The sequence below is a fragment of the Capsicum annuum genome, chromosome 4 (genome assembly GCF_002878395.1).
Source record: "Capsicum annuum cultivar UCD-10X-F1 chromosome 4, UCD10Xv1.1, whole genome shotgun sequence".
Classification (NCBI taxonomy): Eukaryota; Viridiplantae; Streptophyta; class Magnoliopsida; order Solanales; family Solanaceae; genus Capsicum; species Capsicum annuum.
In genome coordinates, this window is record NC_061114.1 from 177,507,452 (window position 1) to 177,526,512 (window position 19,061).

Here is a 19,061-nt window from a genome sequence, read left to right on the forward strand (position 1 = left end):
ATTCAGGACTCTTTAAAGGCAAAATGACCTTCTGAACCCCTGTACTATGTTGGCTTTGTAAGTTGGACACTTCTACTTACATATTTATCATCTGAACCCCTGAACCCACTAAAAAATAACTTTTTAAACGCAATTTCTGATGTGTCATCCTATGTGGATGGGACCACATAGGAGCGTGTGTTTTAGTCTCCAACCGCGCGTCAGCCATAAAATAAAGGGCCCCAACTATCAAAGAGGGTTCCAACACACATTATAAATGCTCCTTCTTCCTCATTTGCTTCCAACATTGTTGGAGCAATTTGAGCTTTTTTCCATCCCTTCTTCTCCATTTTTTCTCTCTCCAAGTTCTTGTTCTTTAATTTTTTTCCTGCTATGCTTGTAATATTGGAAAGTTAATTTTTTATGTTATTTTTTGCAACACCATGACAGTTCGAATTTGTTATCATAGATTTTACGCGGAACTTAAGATGTCAAGAACACCAACCAATCCGGGAAGATTGTTTTGGGGCTGTCAAAAATATCAGGTTGGTACTGGTTGTGGATTTTTTAGATGGGCCGATGAAAATGAACAATATAAAGGTAGACATCGAAGACAACGAAGATAACAAGGACTGGGAAAATATGGAAGGCACGGAAGACATGAAAGACCAAGCATTAGTATTGATATCACTGTTATCATTATTGTTGTCATTTGGTTTCTATCTGTTGTATTATTTAAGAAGGCTTGATCTATGTAGTTGGTATGTACAATTAAATAAAATTAAAATTTTATGACAAACACCATTACCAACATAGAAATCTGCAATATACAATTTCTTAACAAGAGTTGACATCAAAATGCTTGTCTTAACAACATCTAAAATGAGAAATGAACCAGAAGTATTAAAAAATTATCTTAACAACACTTTGGGATCAATACAGAAAGAGAATTACACTAATGTGATCCTTGAGTGCTTGTTGTGGACTGATTTTTGCTGGCTTGAGTGCGTGATGTGGGTTGAGTGGTTGGAGATAATTTTGCCTTTGATATTTTGTTACTCTATTGTTGTAGCTGTCTTTGAGTTATTGCAGCTCCACCTTTCCACCTTAGTCCATTTGGTTTGAAACCCAAGTCAATATTGGTTGGAACTGAACTAATAAGTGTTGGACTATGTAAAACTCTTTTAGTATTTCTAGACTGTAAAAATAAAAAAAATCAGTTATTTATGCACTAATTAAAACCAGTTAAATATAAAGTACATTATATGAAACTTACCCTCTCTACCACACTGCCACTTGGTCCAAATTGCACACCAAAACCTGCTTCTTTTGCCTTCTTTTGCCTTGGTCTTTTATATGCCAGATTTGCACCACCTCTCAAAGCTGTACTAGTCTTCCTCTTTTGGGCACCAACACTACTAGTAGACTGCTGAGTTGTAGATTGTGTAGTAGTAGCATCCACTGCTGAAGTGGTAGTGGGCATCACAGCAGCTGCAGGCCTCACACCATCAACTGATGCAGCATTTGCAGGTCTTGCTGTAGCTGTTGGTGCACTAAGTGCATTTGTAGGTCTTCCTGAATATCTTGGTGCACTATGAGCATTTGAAGGCCTTTCTGCAGGCCTTCTGTTGCTTGATTTAGCATTTACAGGCATCTCTTCAACTGTTGAAGCATTTGCATCTCTCTCAACAGCAACAGCTGTAGTACTAGTGCTGGCTTGCACACTTGGTTGACTGCCACAGCTACTACTGAAATTTTTTTTCTACAAAAAAATATGAAAAGGTCAAAAGCACATTCAAAACGAGTAAAATTCATCAATAAGAAAAGATTTAACTTACCAAAGTTGGACATTCTTTCTTGTTGTGTCCAATACACTTGCACACAGAAAATGTAATTTTTTTCCCTTTCTTGTAGCCTTTCCAAACTTCTTCTTAACAGCTTTATCCTTAGCTTTCTTTTTATTTTTATCTGGCCTTCTTGGCATGGGAGTAATCTCAGGTGGCTCAATTGGTGGTCTTGTGCTTCTTGGGCACATGTTAATATTTGTCATTGGTTGAATATACTTATCATATGCCTTCAGGTATGTTTCCCTTTGATACCAGTGATCAACAAATGACTCCACATTCCATCCCTTGTAATGCATGGCAATAATTATATGTGCACAAGGAATTCCCTTTAGTTGCCATGACCTACAACTACATTGCTTCCTCTTCACATTAACAACATGTGTATAAGGTGGATCACCAATCTCAAAGCCCATATCACCATTAAACCTCATCTTACACTTGGCTACATATTCACCATTCTCTACAAGAACTTTCATAGCCATTTGTGATACATCAGTGATCCATTTTTTAGAAAAATCTCTCATTTGATTCATTCTTTCCATGACTTTGCATCTTATTTCCTCCAATATAGTGATAATTGTCTTGAACCTAGCAGCTAAAATCCAACTATTGGAAGTCTCACACATATTGTTCTCAACCACATCACACTTGCTATGTTCCTTAAAAAAGGCCCTACACCATGCCTCTTTGTTGTACTTGAGCAAATCTTCCACAATTCCATCGCCCAACTCACTCATTTTATTAAGTTTCTTTTACAAGTACACTTCAAATGGGGACCTTACAACCTGCCAGAATTTTTTTCTCCTTTCCTCACCACTCCAAACCTGCTTCTAGTTGGCCCATATATGTCTAGCACACCATCTATGCTCAGCATTTGGTAGTAGATTAGTAAGTGCCAAATGAAGACCCTATAAAAACATATAAAATAGTAGTTAAACATTAAAGACATCACTGCAGCAAACTAAAAAATAAATAACTAAAAAATATGAATATATGAACAGTCATGCCTTCTGTATATCAGACATTACTATTAAGCCTTCACCCCCATTTTCTTCAAGTTCCAAATCATGGCTAATGCACCTAAGAAATCAAGACCATATGTCCTTGGTTTCTTTATCAACCACAGCCCATGCTATAGGGTACATTTGATTATTTCCATATTTGGAAATGCAAGACAACAAGATACCTTTACATACACCCTTGAGAGAGGCACCGTCTAAACTAATTATTCTTCTATAGCCCTCTTTCCATCCACTTTAAGGCCCCAAGACAAATGTAAATGCCCATAAATACCTCTTTTCCTGGAATTGCATTCTTGGATGTCCTAATAGATACAGTGGTACCGGGATTGGTGGTCCTTAACTGTTCAGCATAGTCATACAACGTAGAAAACTCTTCAACAAAACCATCAAAATTTTCATTCAATATTATGATTTTTGTCTTTTAACAGGTTGTTTTACTAACATATAGCCCATAGTCCTTTCTTAAAAGTGCTTGAATCTGATGCAATTTTATTGATGGATCACTCATAATCCTATCCTTGTAATGCTTACTAATCCACAAAGGGTTATACATCTTATTTCTTGTCCTTTTAGAACACTTGTGTACAGGAAAGTAAGTTTTCACAGTAAAAAATCATGTGTTATCAACACTTCAAAGAATAACCCAAGGAAAACCCTTATGCTTACACTTAGCCCTTACCCTTACCCTTTCCTTCTCATTAGGTTTCAACTTAAGGTTCACACCTTTTTTAATAGAGTAACTCTGCAGTGCCTCTCAAAACTCAATAGCATTCAAAAAAACCATATAAAACTAAAAACATACCTTCTTTGCAGTTTTATCAAAGTAAATCTTGCTAGAAGAAGTTCTAGGTAGTGGATCTACCACTTCACCATCATCAACAGGATCTCCTTCCTCTTAATCACTAATGTCACTAGCCGGATCTGAACTATCAAAATAAGGGTCATCCCCACCCAGTTTACCTTCATATCTAACCCTCTTGTTCTTATAAATATCCCCAAAACCAGCATTTATACTTACTGGTCCAGATGGTATCTCGTCTAGATTCACCCTATCAGCCTTTTCTTTTACTTGTTTATCAATGTTAGTCTTTCTAGCTTGAAGAAACTCTTCATCAAAATCACTCAACTCTTTAATGTTTTCATCAACATCATAAAGTGAATCACCATCAAAATCAGTAAAATCAAAATCTAATTCAGAATCAGATGTTTGGAGATGGTATGTGAAGAAATCATTAAATTGACCTTCACCTAAGTCTTCACAAGAAGCCTTAGTTTTTTCTTTTTCTGCCCTAGGAGACTGATTTTCATTTATATATTGATCTTTATTTATATCCAATGGATGAGATGAAGACACATCAGCCCTATCGGGTTTAAGAAGGGATGACACACCACCATTACTAAGTACTAATAATGGTGGAGTGGCTGCCACATCATCATTAACAATTATAGGTTCACTAATTTGGTGAACCACATATACATCAACCAAATCTCTATTTTTTAAACTACTTATAATGCTTAAAACATCAACATCATTTTTTAACTTGTAATAATAGCCCTTTTTGTTTACTCTACACCAAAAGGTTTCAATTTTTTCCACATCAAAATTTGTTGCTAAGTTATGAAACAACATAACATGAAGCTCATCAACATCTTCTCTAATTTTATTAGGAATACGAACTCCATTTGCATACCTTAAATCAGGGTTTGACAAAAAAACACCCCCATAGGTGAATTGAAGTGTAACAATTATGTCCATTTATTTAGAAAATCTGTACAATAACAAGATAACATATACATTAGGCAATTATCCACAAAGCCTTAATTTTAAAAGAAAAAATAAAGGAATAAAAAAATCAATTCTGATTTTACCAAAAAAACCCTAAAGTGTAATTGAAATAACAAAACATGCCATTGAAGGCACAAAACTTCTATTCACACGTTTAATAGGAGCATTAAACAACAAAAAAATCAAAAGCCCCAAAATTTTTGGACCCAATTCTGAATTTACCAAAAAAACTCTAAAATTTAATCAAAATAATAAAAAAATACCATTGAAGGCATAAAACTGCAATATATAACCATAATACAAGCATTAGACAACAAACAAACCAAAAGCCCCAAATTTTTTGGACCCAATTTTTCATTTTACGAAAAAAGCAAAACCTTAAATTCTAATCAAAACCCGATATATGCCATTGAAGGCATATCATCACTAGAAATACTACCTACAACAACACTACAGATGAAACAGAGCACAATCAGACAAAAAATTGAAGAAAAAAGTTCTTAATCTCGAAAACCCTAAAATCAGTAGAATGGACCCCCATTAAATCAACTAGAAACTTCAAAATAAACTACCACATACTACAACTACACCGACATATTAAATAGTTACAAGGATTGCAAGAACCTTCAACAACTATCGGCCTAAATTAACCTAAAAATGGTGGTAATTTTGAGTTTCGGATGAGAGAGAGAAGAAGGATGAAGAAGAAGGTTCAAATGACCTAAATTTTAGGTCAAAATTTAGTATTTATACTCTACACACGTCATTTTATACGTGAAAATTATTTTACACATAATTAATGATGTGGCCGCAATTGTGCAACACGCACAGCTGAGTAGACCGACAAAGGGTTTAAAAAGTTACTTTTAGTGGGTTCAGTGTTCAGATGACAAACATGTAAGTAGAAGTGTCCAACTTACAAAACTGACATAATATAGGGGTCTAGAAGATCATTTTGCCCTTTTTAAATATAGTTCCTGGGTTTAAGTTAATGAAAATCTCTTTTTTTTTTTTCTTATAGCATTATTATTATTTTTAAATTCAAAATTTTTATTAAACACTATTAAGTATTGTCCTAAAAATCTCCATGTAGCCTTTTAATATCTTGCCACTTGGTTTCGTGTCTTGTTTTAATATTTCTTTTATATATATACTAGTATAGGTCGCACGGAATATCTTTTTATGAAAGAATCATTAAAAACATACTAACTTATTCATTAGAAATAATAAATTAGAATTAACAAAAATTATATTTTATCATATTAAAATATTTTAGATTGATTATTAAATATTAAAAATTATTGTTAATAGTAAAATTTTAATTAATCATTAATTATAATCACAATTATTTTAGACGTTTTACTAGGAAAGAATGAAATTATATTTTCTTTAATAATATTTTGTTGATGATTTTCAAAAATAATAAATAATTGTTATTTTGCATACTTTTTAACCAATTAAGATATATGATTAATATTATCGTTCATGTTAAATTTTAATTTTTTGTCTGTCAACTCAAAATCAACAACTTCACTAAAAGTATTTGATTGTTTCTAATTTCAAAACTTGTTATTCCAAATTTTAAAATTTAACTCTAAATTAAAAAATTAAGCACATACAATTTGTTATATTACTCCTTACAAAAATTAAAGATTTTTTTCTACTACCACCACCGACCTCATACCCCGACCCCGACCCACACGCAAAATTTATTTAATATTTTTTCTCCTACTCAACTCACCCCATATACATCCGTCATTCCGAATTGATTTCATTAATTTCAAATATTTCTCTCAATTCAAATATATAGACCATAAGGTATTATGTATGTATTCAAACAAGTAAGAATAATAATTTTTTTCAAATTATGATATTTTATTTGAGCATGTTAAATTATATTACCTTAAAGAAGTCCAACTATTATATTGTTATCTTATAAAAGTCCAATTACCGGTATTATTATATTCTTTCCACCCACCCCTGACGGCTCCTCACCCCAATCCTCCCTATAATTTCATAAACAGATCTATATGAATAAAGATGATGAATCATACAATAATTGAAAAAAAATATATTTTATATTTTTATTTGTTACATTATTCATTATTAAATTTATTAAGTTGTTAATATTAATCTTTAATAGCTTATCACTTGACTTAATATAGTTATCAAGCGCTCTTCTTATTTCATGATATAGATATATTTATTTTTCTAATTCTTGAAATTAAATTTATTTTTAAACTTGTATGGTTCGTAATTTTTTCACCATTTAGATTTGCATTTTAAATTTCAAACATTATATTACTAAATAAAAGTTCACAGAAAACTCTGTCAAAATAAATAAAAGCTAAATTTGAAAATAATTAATAATAAAAGAAAAGAAGAAAGCTTACACCTAATCCCACTTTTAAATCATCCCAGGTCTTTTACTATGCTCATCAGTCATTCCTATACATATTGACATTGTTCCTGTAAAATAAAAAAATGTTGAAATCATCAAAAGGACATAAATTAATATAAAAAATGTTGAAGTCATCAAAAGGACATAAATTAATATAAGTAACGAATGACAATCAAATTATTAAATAGCAAGTAAATCATATCTTTCATCCGATTTTTGTAATCAAATTAAGTACTGAATAAAAAATAATTATGTAATCGCTCCAAAAAAAAAAAGAAGATGATCTACAAAAGGAAATGATAAAAAAAAAAAAATAGGGTAGTGATTTGTTATAGTGCATCTTCTTTTTAGAGTTTTTTCTCTTTGTTTTGATTGGATTTTTTATGCACAATGTCAAAATTTCATAGCATCCTACAGTGCACGCTTACCTTTCAAAATGACAATAAAATCTAAAAATTTAATAATGATAGTGTAATGTATCTTATATCCTTGTACAATATAACCAAACAAATACCTTTAAAAATGCATGTAGAATTTAGTATTCACATAAAAGACATTGTTGGCTCATCGTGCTTCTCATTTTCGTTGTAACATGCATTTTCCTATACCCATCCACATGTATTGGGTAAATCGACAATAAAGTAAAATATTTATCATTCATACGAATATAACAAACAAAAGTAAAACACATACAAAAATAATAGAAAATGAAAAATGCAATAAAAAAATTCATAATGGGAGTAAGTGCAAAATAACGAAAATACAGAAGAAAACTTGACATTATACATATGTCAGAACTCTATTATCACTCAAATTTCGTTGAAATCCAAATTCAAATATTATATCAATTTGTTAAGAAAAGGTCAATTTATTACTCTTCATTATCCTCTTTTTAAAAAAGTAAAATGATATTTTCTTATAACTACTCTGAAAAATGCAATAAATAAATTCATAATGGGAGTAGGTGCAAAATAACGAAAAGACAGAAGAAAACTTGACATTATACATATGTCAGAACTCTATTATCACTCAAATTTCATTGAAATCCAAATTCAAATATTATATCAATTTGTTAAGAAAAGATCAATTTATTACTCTTCATTATCCTCTTTTTTAAAAAATACAATGATATTTTCTTATAACTACTCTTCCTTATCCTTGTTTATTTTTAAATACAATATAATTTTCATATAATTTATATATGTTATTGAGAGAAATATTTGAAATAAATGAGATCAAACAAAATTGAAGAAATCAATTTTCTATTCTTATTCATAAACTTCAAAAATTTAAATTGCTAACTATCTCAATTAAAATAAATACAATTTTTAAAATAAATTCAAATAAGAAGATAAAGACTTGTATATAGTTGCTAGAAATAAGGAATTGTTATGAATGTATTTACATTATAGTGAATGTCTATAAAAAAATATAGATAAGATCTATCAAGATCTATTTGATATCTATTAGGATATGAAGTATCTATATTGGAGAGAAACTAGGAGTATTTTTCTCTATAAATAGAGAATTTTGTTCATTGTATAATCAATCTGATGATCTCTATCACTTTAAGAGAAATAATAGTTACTTTCTCTTCTCTCTCTATTCTTCATCTTTATCCTTTTATTAGTTTATAACACGTTATCAGCACGAGACTCTGCCAAACAAGGTGAGATTATAAATCTAAAGGTAATTTCAAGGTTAGTAATTCTTTATGTTATCTGTCTTTTGTTGCTAATAATATAATTATTGTTGGATTTGAGAAAAAATAATTGGTTTGGAATCATTTATGTTTTAAATTTATTCCTCAAGAACAATATTATCAAAAGGGGTGATAATATGTTGGGTTTAAGTCCCATCAATTTATGCCTAAGACGTCTTTATATGGGTAAGACGTTGAGTTTGAATCTCAATGCACCATATTGATTATATTATGATGGCTAAGGCCAAATAATGTATTTTTAATGAAAAGTCATGAAATATGTCCCATTGAATATGCTTCATTCCATGGAGTGAATGTGGTAGCAATATACGATAAGTCTGAAATATGACAACTTACTTCATTCTTGAAGTGTATGTGATAGCAGTGCATAATATGTCTGAAAGAAGACAAGTGATTGAATGCACAAATATACGCGTGAAGGGACAATATGATAATGATCATCAAAAGTGATGATATTTTCACACGCATATTATGACCATAATATATGTTGGAGAAAAAAAAATTCTCTAAATCATATGTATGCCTCAATTTGCTCCTAAAGTAGCAATATCATAAAAGAGGTTATAAGTTATCATAATTTAATAGACTTAAGGCACGATTATATTTCATTCCTGAGGAATGAGAAGCTTTTTAATTCAAACGTGTACTTGATTGTAATGGTATCACAACTCACCTCTGAAAGAGGCAGAATAACTGAGAAGAGTTATTTTAAAATCTATTTCTAAAGTAGTAAATCTGAAATTTACTAAAGTAAAAGATGCATGTCATGGTAAACTTAGAGTTTGCTAGAACAAAAGTTCATAAATTGACATGAACGATTGCGACATCTCAAAGATGTGTATACTGAGTATTGAACATATATTGATGAATCAGAAAATTCTTCATCACTTTTAATATTACTTGTTCTCATGATAAGTTGGTTAGACCAACCAATGTTTGGGTTTGATCCCTCAAAATCTGAAAAGTATAAAAGGTGAATATGCGCCCGTTCACCGGTCATGTGATCTATTAAGATGCATTGATATAAGATAATCACATGTACGTTTATTGTCAACCTGCAGTTTGACATTCATAAAGTTGTTTGCTCAATAAAATTGAGTTAAGAGCATAATTTTTAGATTGTTTAATCAAGACAATTCATCTTGATGATGATGGTTTGGCATTGAATACCTTTGATAAATAGCTAAATCATTGTTAATGAGAACAAAGCTTCATGTATTGATCTGAAATATGATATGTTGCATACAATAGTACTTATATGCATTAGATCAATAAATTATGATTATTTTTTCTCTATCAATTGGTTTAAGATCACGAACCAATTATTCCATCTAATAATTTTGATGTGCGGTGTACGATTAATAAATTTACCATAACGCACAAAGATGGATTCCTCAAAGAAGATGGAGGATGTATGTTAGTTTTCCTAACATAAGGGGGAGATTATAAGCAGCTATGAAATATGTTAAGAATTATCATCAGATTCTCATTCAAAAAATAATTCAAGTCAAATTTCAAAAGCATCTCATATTTAAGCTATAAGTGCTCCTATTTTGTGTCCATAAAGGACAAAGTCTATGCTTGCGTGAAGCGTGTTAAACCAATCGGTTCTAAATGAAATAATTCTTGAAAATTATAAGGAGCAAATAATCATAATAAGAAGGCAACTTACTCTTGAGAGCCTATGACATAACACTTCATGAAGCCTTATCAGAGGTTCAAGTACTTAAAAATAAAGAAGTGATGAGATCTCAAAATGTTATATCACACTGTGAATCGATACGAAATGAAATATCATTAATATATTTGATACAATATTGGCGCAATATTGTGAAAGATTACGAGGATCTGAATTCTACATTAATTTAATCATGTTGATGTAGAAATATTTATCAAGTGACATGAAAGGGTGCATCTTGATAAGTGAAAAATTATTTGATTTTCATTCCACACACTAGAAGATGTCACACATGAAATGTTGAATATTGTCACTTGGCAAAATATATCTTGCAAATACTACAAGGCCTGATGTATCCTTTTTGATTAATTTGTTAGCAAGGTATAGTTTTACTCTTACTAGGAGACATCAAAATGGGATCAAACACATGATTTTATATTATTCTAAAGATTGTAGTCTCGATCTTATTGATTATGCTGATGCTGGGTATTTATTTAATCCACATAAATATCGATCTCAAACATGCAATGTGTTCATATGTGGGGATATTACTATATCTTTGATATATACAAAGCAGTCTATCGTAACCACTTCATCGAATCATGCTGAGATAACAGCTAATCATGAAGCAAGCCGAGAATGTGTATGATTGAGGTTCATGATACATCTCATTTGAGAAAAATATGGTTTAAAACATGACAATGTACCCACAATTTTATACAGAGATAAAGCAACATGCATAGCACATCTTAATGGAGGATTCATAAAAGGAGATAGAACGAAGTACACTGTATCAAAGTTTTTCTATATACATGATCTACAAAAGAATGGTGATATTAACGTGCAACAAATTCATTCAAGTGATAATGTGATTATCTATTCACCAATTCTCCTCCAATTGCAACTTTCAAGAAGATGGTTCACAAGATCGGGATGTAAAAGTTCATTGATGTTCTTATCGGGAGGGAAATATACGTTGTACTCTTTTTCCCTTTCAAGTTTTTGTCCCACTGGGTTTTCTTTGTAAGGTTTTTAATGAGGCATTCGAAATGCGTATTGTTAGAGATGTGTACTCTTTATCCTTCTCTAGATTTTTTTTCCACTGGATTTTTCTAGTAAGGTTTTAACAAGGTACATTATCTATCGATTAGACATTCAAGGGGAGTGTTATGAATGTATTTACATTATAGTGAATGTCTATCAAGAATATAGATAAGATCTATCAAGATCTATTTGATATCTATTAGGATATAAAGTATCTATCTTAGAGAGAAACTATGAGTATTTTCCCTTATAAATAGAGGGTTTTATTCATTGTATAGATGATCTGATGATCTCTCATCACTTTAAGAGAAATAATAATTACTTTCTCTTCTCTCTCTATTCTTCTCTGTATTCTTTTATTAGTTTATAAAACGAATCATGTTTTTTTTGGGAGTAAAATCGTGTGTACGTGGAGGTATGGAACGTGTATTTAATATACTCTTCTTATCTTTATCTCTTTTTCTTCTTTTTCTTTTTAAAGATAAAAATAAAAAAATACAAAAATAAAATAGGATAGTAATTCTTGTTTTAAATGCATGTTTTATTTTTCAAACAATTCAATAATTTATTTTATAATCTAAGTATTTTTTTCCCTAAAATTATGTTCTCATTTTACAATTTAGAATGCATAAAAATATTTACTTTTACATTCAATTTTTTTTTAAAAAAAAATGTCTTTCAAGTTAAATTTTAAAGTTAGCAACTGAAGATAAGTTTAAGGAATAGTTTGGAGTTTAGCTAGGACTCTTCAACTGTTCCTAGTTTTAAGCTAATGAATTTTTTTTTCCTCTAAAAGCTTAGTATTTTTAAATTCAAATATTTTTATTTCTTTGATTCAAAATTTTTATTACAATATTATTAAATTTTATTCTAAAACTGTAAAGTTGCTTACTCTGATGTTTTCACTTGGGTAATATTATATATATATATATATATATATATATATATATATGTGTGTGTTATTTACTATAAAGAAATATGTCATATGTGATTTGATATTATTCTTTCAATTTAAATATAATATATTAAGATAAATAAGAATTGTATTTGAAAAAATAATGATAATGAAGAACTTATCTTCTTTCAACAAATTGATATGTTATTTGAGTTTAAATGATAGTTGAAAAGGAATAATAAGTATTTATTTCCTAGTAAAGTTACCGCGCCTAATCCGCAACCCCCTACAATTGGTATCAGAGTCTTGTTATTTAAAAAATACGGAAGTCGTATATATACGGATTTATTTGATTAATTTATTAATTATGATTTATTTGATAAAATTAGATTTAGATATTCCCCAAAATATTATTTAAATGAATAACGTACAAAAATATAAAGAATTAAAGCAAATAATATCTGAAAAATGTAAAGATTTAAAAATAAGGATAGAAAGACTACAATATAACATAATTGCTGGAGTTAGTAAAAACTCAATAAATGCACAAAAAAAGAAATATCAAATTTAGAATCAATAATAGATAGTCTAGAATATGCATACCAATATTATCTATTAACAATTAAATAAAAAATGAACAAAGAAGAATTTATAATAAACGAAAAAACATATGAAAATCACGAAGGATTAAAAATAAAAATAGTGTTTTCTAATTTAGGTAGAAGGTATAAGAAAATAGGTGAACATTTATATTTAATGTTAGAAAAAGAAGAATTAAATTAGAAGATAAATTGACAGCTATGGTGAGAATAGAAAAAGAAAATGAAGAAATAGATAGAAAAAAAGAAATAGAAAAAATAAAATAACAAACTACAGAAGAAATACGAAAAATAAAAGAAACTAAAAATATTAGGATTGCTGAATTAGAAAAAGAACTACAAATGAAAAAAGACAGAAAGAAAAAGAAAAAAAAAGATAAAGAACAAAAATTATTAAATGAGATAAATCAATTAAAAGAAATATTAGAAATAGACAATAAAGAAATAGAAACCAAGGAATTAGAAATCAATACAATAGATGTTGAAGAAGTAGATAATTATGATTCGGAAGATAGTGAAACATATACAGAAATCTTAACAAATACAAAAAATTTAGGAATAAATGGAAAACAAGAAGTAATTAATGAAGAAAACTTAGAAAATATAAACACGGAAATAAACACTCTTGATAAAAAAGAAGATGAAAATATAATACCTAGAACATCAGAAATAAGAAAACCTACATATTATAAGAATAAGCTTAAAAGATATAATCTAAAGAATGAATATGACAAATGGACACCAAACAAATAGTTAATAAAAATTATAACTTTTTAGACTTAGATTGTGTAATAGATACAGAAAAAATAACACAATTATGGATAAGATATATGAAAACACATTTATTAGATAATAATAGAAATGTAATAGATGCACAAGAATATATAGAAAGAATACTAATAGGAACAGTGAAATTATGGTTTTTAAATCTAACTGAAAATAGTAAAAGAGTATTAAGAACTGACAAACCTACAGAAGGAACATCATCAACAACCACAACTAAACTAACACCTATAGAATTATTAAAAAAATATGAAACTACTATAAAAGACGAATTTAGTAGTATGACAACAACAGAAGAAGAACAAAATGAAGAGAAAGATACCAATAGGAATTTAATGTTAAAATTAGCAATATGTAATATGTGCTACATAGATGAATATAATTGCGCATTTAAAGAATATTATTATAAAGGAGCATATAATACAGAAGAAAGTAAAGAAATAAAAAAATTATATTTTAGTAATTACCTGAATCATTTAGTTTAAAAATAATAAAAAGTTGGGATGAAGCAAAAATAGTACATACTCTAGGAGTAAGAATAAAATTTTTACAACAATGGTATAGAAACCTATGTGAAAAATATAGAGAAGAAATAAAAATGGAAAAAACATTAATAAGAAATTTAGCATGTTGCAAAGATAAAATAGCGCCTCAATTTGGATGCGAAGAAAGATATTATAAGAAAAGAAAAAGGCATAAGAAATATAAGAAATACAAAAAATCAAAATATAAGTATAAGAAACCAAGAAAAAGATATTATGTAAAAAATTATAAACATAAAAGACCATATAGGAAAAAGAAATCTATAAAGCAATGTACTTGTTATAATTGCGAAAAATTAGGACATTTAGCTAGAGATTGTAAATTACCTAAAAACCCAAAAAATAAACAAATATCAAAAATAAAAATAGAAAATACAGAATATATGCAGATAGATTATATAGATTACGAATTAGAAAGTGAAGACAATATATATGAAATTTCAGAGAATGAAATAGATAATGAAATAGATAGTGAATTAGACGAATTAAATGATTGAAGAAGATATACAAATAAACCAAATGACTGAAGAAGATATAAAAATAATAACAAAAGAAGAATATTTAAATGACGAAAGAACAGACCAAAAATAATATTTGATAATAATATATTTGATGAAATAAAAGGAAAAGATTTAATCTTAAGTGTAGAAAAAATATATAAAATACCAACAATAAAAAATATGTTTACTAGGAAAAAGGAAGAATATTACGTAGTAAGTTAGAAGGAACATGTAATAGACTGTAGATATGCAAAAGGTAAAGCTAGTATACCACTAGTAACAAAAAGGTTAATTAATAAAGAAATAAACGATATAAAAAGTAGAGACCTAATAAAATATGTACACCTTGGAGGTACAGAGATATTAATAAAAGCATGTTTTAGAGAAGGAATAGATACACCAATAGAATTATATTTAGCAGATGATAGGATTATAAGACCTATCGAAAAAAGCATAATAACTGCAATTAAAGGAAATTTAATATACCAAAAATTTAAATTTATAATAAGTGCAAATTATTCAGTAGCAATAACAGATAAAAATATAGATAAATTATTTGTATTATATTGGAAAATATCAGGAATAGAACTAACCCTAGGAAGTAAAATATTTGCAGCAAGATGTAAAAATCTCTATGTATTAACAACAAAACATAAAATAACGGGAAAAAATAAAATTAATAAAATATGAATAGAAAGTTCTTTTGAACAATTCGTAAAAAAAATTAATAATAATGATTATAGTTACAGAAATATAGACATAGAAGAAGATTTAGAAATAATAAATGATAGAATAAGTACAACAAAAAGAATAGCTTATGAAAAACCAGAATCATCAAATTCATTAAAAAGAACAAGTTATGAAACAAGTTCAATAGTTAATTTAAATCAACATTACATAACAGGAACAATAAATGAAAAGGAATATTTAATACTCTTAAATAAAATACAAGAAGAAAATTATATAGCAAAATATCTAGTAAAAATGAAGAAATAAAATTTGATGATAATATATGCCCAGATCTATCAAGAAGCTTAATAAACACTAAAAATATAGCAGAAAAAAATAATAATAAGAGTTAGAAAAATGAAAATAGAATTTGAAATAAAGGAAGAAATGCAAAAAGCAGACATAATATTAGGAATTAAATGGCTAGAACAAGTAAAACCATACAATATAAAACGTACACAATTATCTATAACATATAATAGGGAAAGATTATTCTAAGAAGAGCTCTAACATGATATGAAAATATATGTATTAATGAAGATAGTAGTAGAAGGATATTATAGTAGATATTATACACCTATGATAGATACATGAGCAAAAGCTAATTTATGTAGATATAATTGTTTACCAGAAAGTAAATGGGATAAATTAAAAATATCAATAATAGTTAAAGGATTTAATAACGAAGGAAGTTTAATTACTTATAAAGCTAAGAATGTAAAAACACAAGTATGGGATAAAATATTAACAATAGAAAAAATCTATAATTATGAGCTAACATCAAAAGATATACTTTTAGGAATGCCGTTTTTAGATAAATTATACCCACATATAATAACTAGAACAGATTAGTGGTTTACAACACCATGTAAACAGAAAGTAAGAGCAAAAAGAGTTATTAATAAAATAAGAAAGAAAACTGATTGGATAAAAGGAAGTGAAAAAATTACACAAAAAATAGAAAATATAAAAAATACTGAAGATACAATAGAACTGATCGTATTTTCAATAAATAAAAAGGAAATAACTATATTTTCAATAAATAAGATAGAAATAATTAAGAAAAAATTAGAACAATTATATAGTGAAGATCCATTAAAAGGATGGGAAAAACATAAAACCACTATAAAAATTGAATTAATAGATAAAAATAGCATAATAACCCAGAAACCATTAACATATAATTTTGATGATTTAAAAGAATTTAAAATGCATATAGAAGAATTATTAGAAAAATAATATATAAAAAAAAGTAATAGTAAACATAATAGCCCAGCATTTATAGTAAATAAACATAGTGAACAAAAAGAGGAAAAAGTAGGATGGTTATTGATTATAGAAATTTAAATGCAAAAACAATGACTTATAATTACCCAATACCAAACAAGATATTAAAAATAAGGCAAATACAAGGATATAATTATTTTAGTAAATTTGATTGTAGATCAGGATTTTACCATTTAAAGTTAGAAGAAGAATCTAATTACCCAATAACAAACAAGATATTAAAAATAAGGCAAATACAAGGATATAATTGTTTTAGTAAATTTGATTGTAAATCAGGATTTTACCATTTAAAGTTAGAAGAAGAATCTAAGGAACTAACCGCATTTACGGTACCACAAGGATTTTATGAATGGAATGTACTACCATTTGGATATAAAAATGCACCAGGTAGATATCAACATTTTATGGATAGTTATTTTAAACAACTACCTAATTGTATAGTATACATAGATGATATACTATTATATACAAAAACTAAAGAAGAACATTTAAAATTATTAGAACAGTTTACAGATATAATAGAAAAATCAGGAATAAATTTAAGTGAGAAGAAAGCAGAAATTATGAAAAATCAAATAGAATTTTTAGGAATACAAATAGATAAAAGTACAGTCAAAATGCAACAACATATAGTCCAAAAAATAATAAATTCAGAAGAAGAATTAGATGCAAAAAAGAAATTACAATCATTTTTAGGATTAGTAAACTAAGTAAGAGAATATATTCCAAAACTAGCAGAAAACTTAAAACCATTACAGAAAAAATTAAAAAGGGATGTAGAATATAGATATAATGAACAAGACAAAAAATGGGTAAAAAGAAAATAAAATTACTTTGTAAAGAGTTACCAAAATTACAATTTTCAGATGAAAATTAAAAATTGACATATATAGTAGAAGTTGATGCAAGTGAATATAGTTATCGATGAGTACTTAAATATAAGTATGAAGAAGAAAAATTAGAACATCATTGTAGATATTATTCAGGAACGTTTAACGAAACAGAAATAAAATGAGAAATAAATAGAAAAGAATTATGCTCTTTATATAAATGTTTAATAGCATTTGAACCATATATCCTGTATAACAAGTTTATTATTAGAACAGATAATACACAGGTACGATGGTGGCTAACAAGAAAAATACAAAATTTGGTTACGACAAAGGAAATTCAGAGACTAGTATTAAATATACTGAATTTTACATTTACAATTGAAGTAATCAATACTAACAAAAATATCATTGCAGATTACTTATCAAGACAAAGCTACTCAAACTGATTTACCAATGGAAGAGGCTGATGGCAAAGATACCCAGACTTATTTATTGCTCTAAATGTTTAAACAAATGGAGTTATTAAAAGAATGATTTATTACACTAACTACTGAAGTTACAAATGTAAAAGTGCAAGTAGAGCACTATAAAAAACAAAATACTGTGCAGGAAGAGCACATTAAAAAACTAGACCTAGAAGGTGACGATGAGAAATACCTTAAAACTCAAATTACTAACGAAACTTCAATTATAGCTGCAGGCACATCTAAAGGAAAAAATATAGTCACTCAAAATAGATCTGGAATACCAAAGAAAAAGAATTATAACCTCAGCCAAATATTTTCAAAATCATATACACCAAATATACAAAATGTAGAAGCATTTGCACCTCCCCAGATACATACCTATTCTGAATCACTTAACCAAGAAAAACAAACATACAGTTATTCTTCTCGTAAATACATTGACAACATACACACCTTACAAACCTTATTAACTACCAAACCTATTCAAAGTGAAGAGTTAGCCGCACAACAAAAAGGATATATTACCCAGAAATGCCAAAATTACAATAAACTTATTGCCTTATCAGGTACAAGCCCAAATTTTATTAAATCATGTTACTATTATGGATTATTATCTACAGTTTACACAACCGATGGAGAAGAGTTAGCAGGAATCCCAGAAATTCACAAAGAATTTATGACTTACAAGAGAATTACCAACGGACAATTATTCTATGTTCGATTTTATTCCGCACTAGCAGAAATATATTTGACAAAATTAAACAGACTATTAATGTGGTCAAAATTGGTATGACCAGAGATTATATTATTCTGGAAGAAATATGTGAACAGACCGAGATACCAAAAACACAGATACCAGCATTTTACTGCAACAAAAGAGTTATTGGAATAAGCAATATATTATCAGAGTTACTTAATAATTATTTAAATAAAAAGCCAGTTTGGA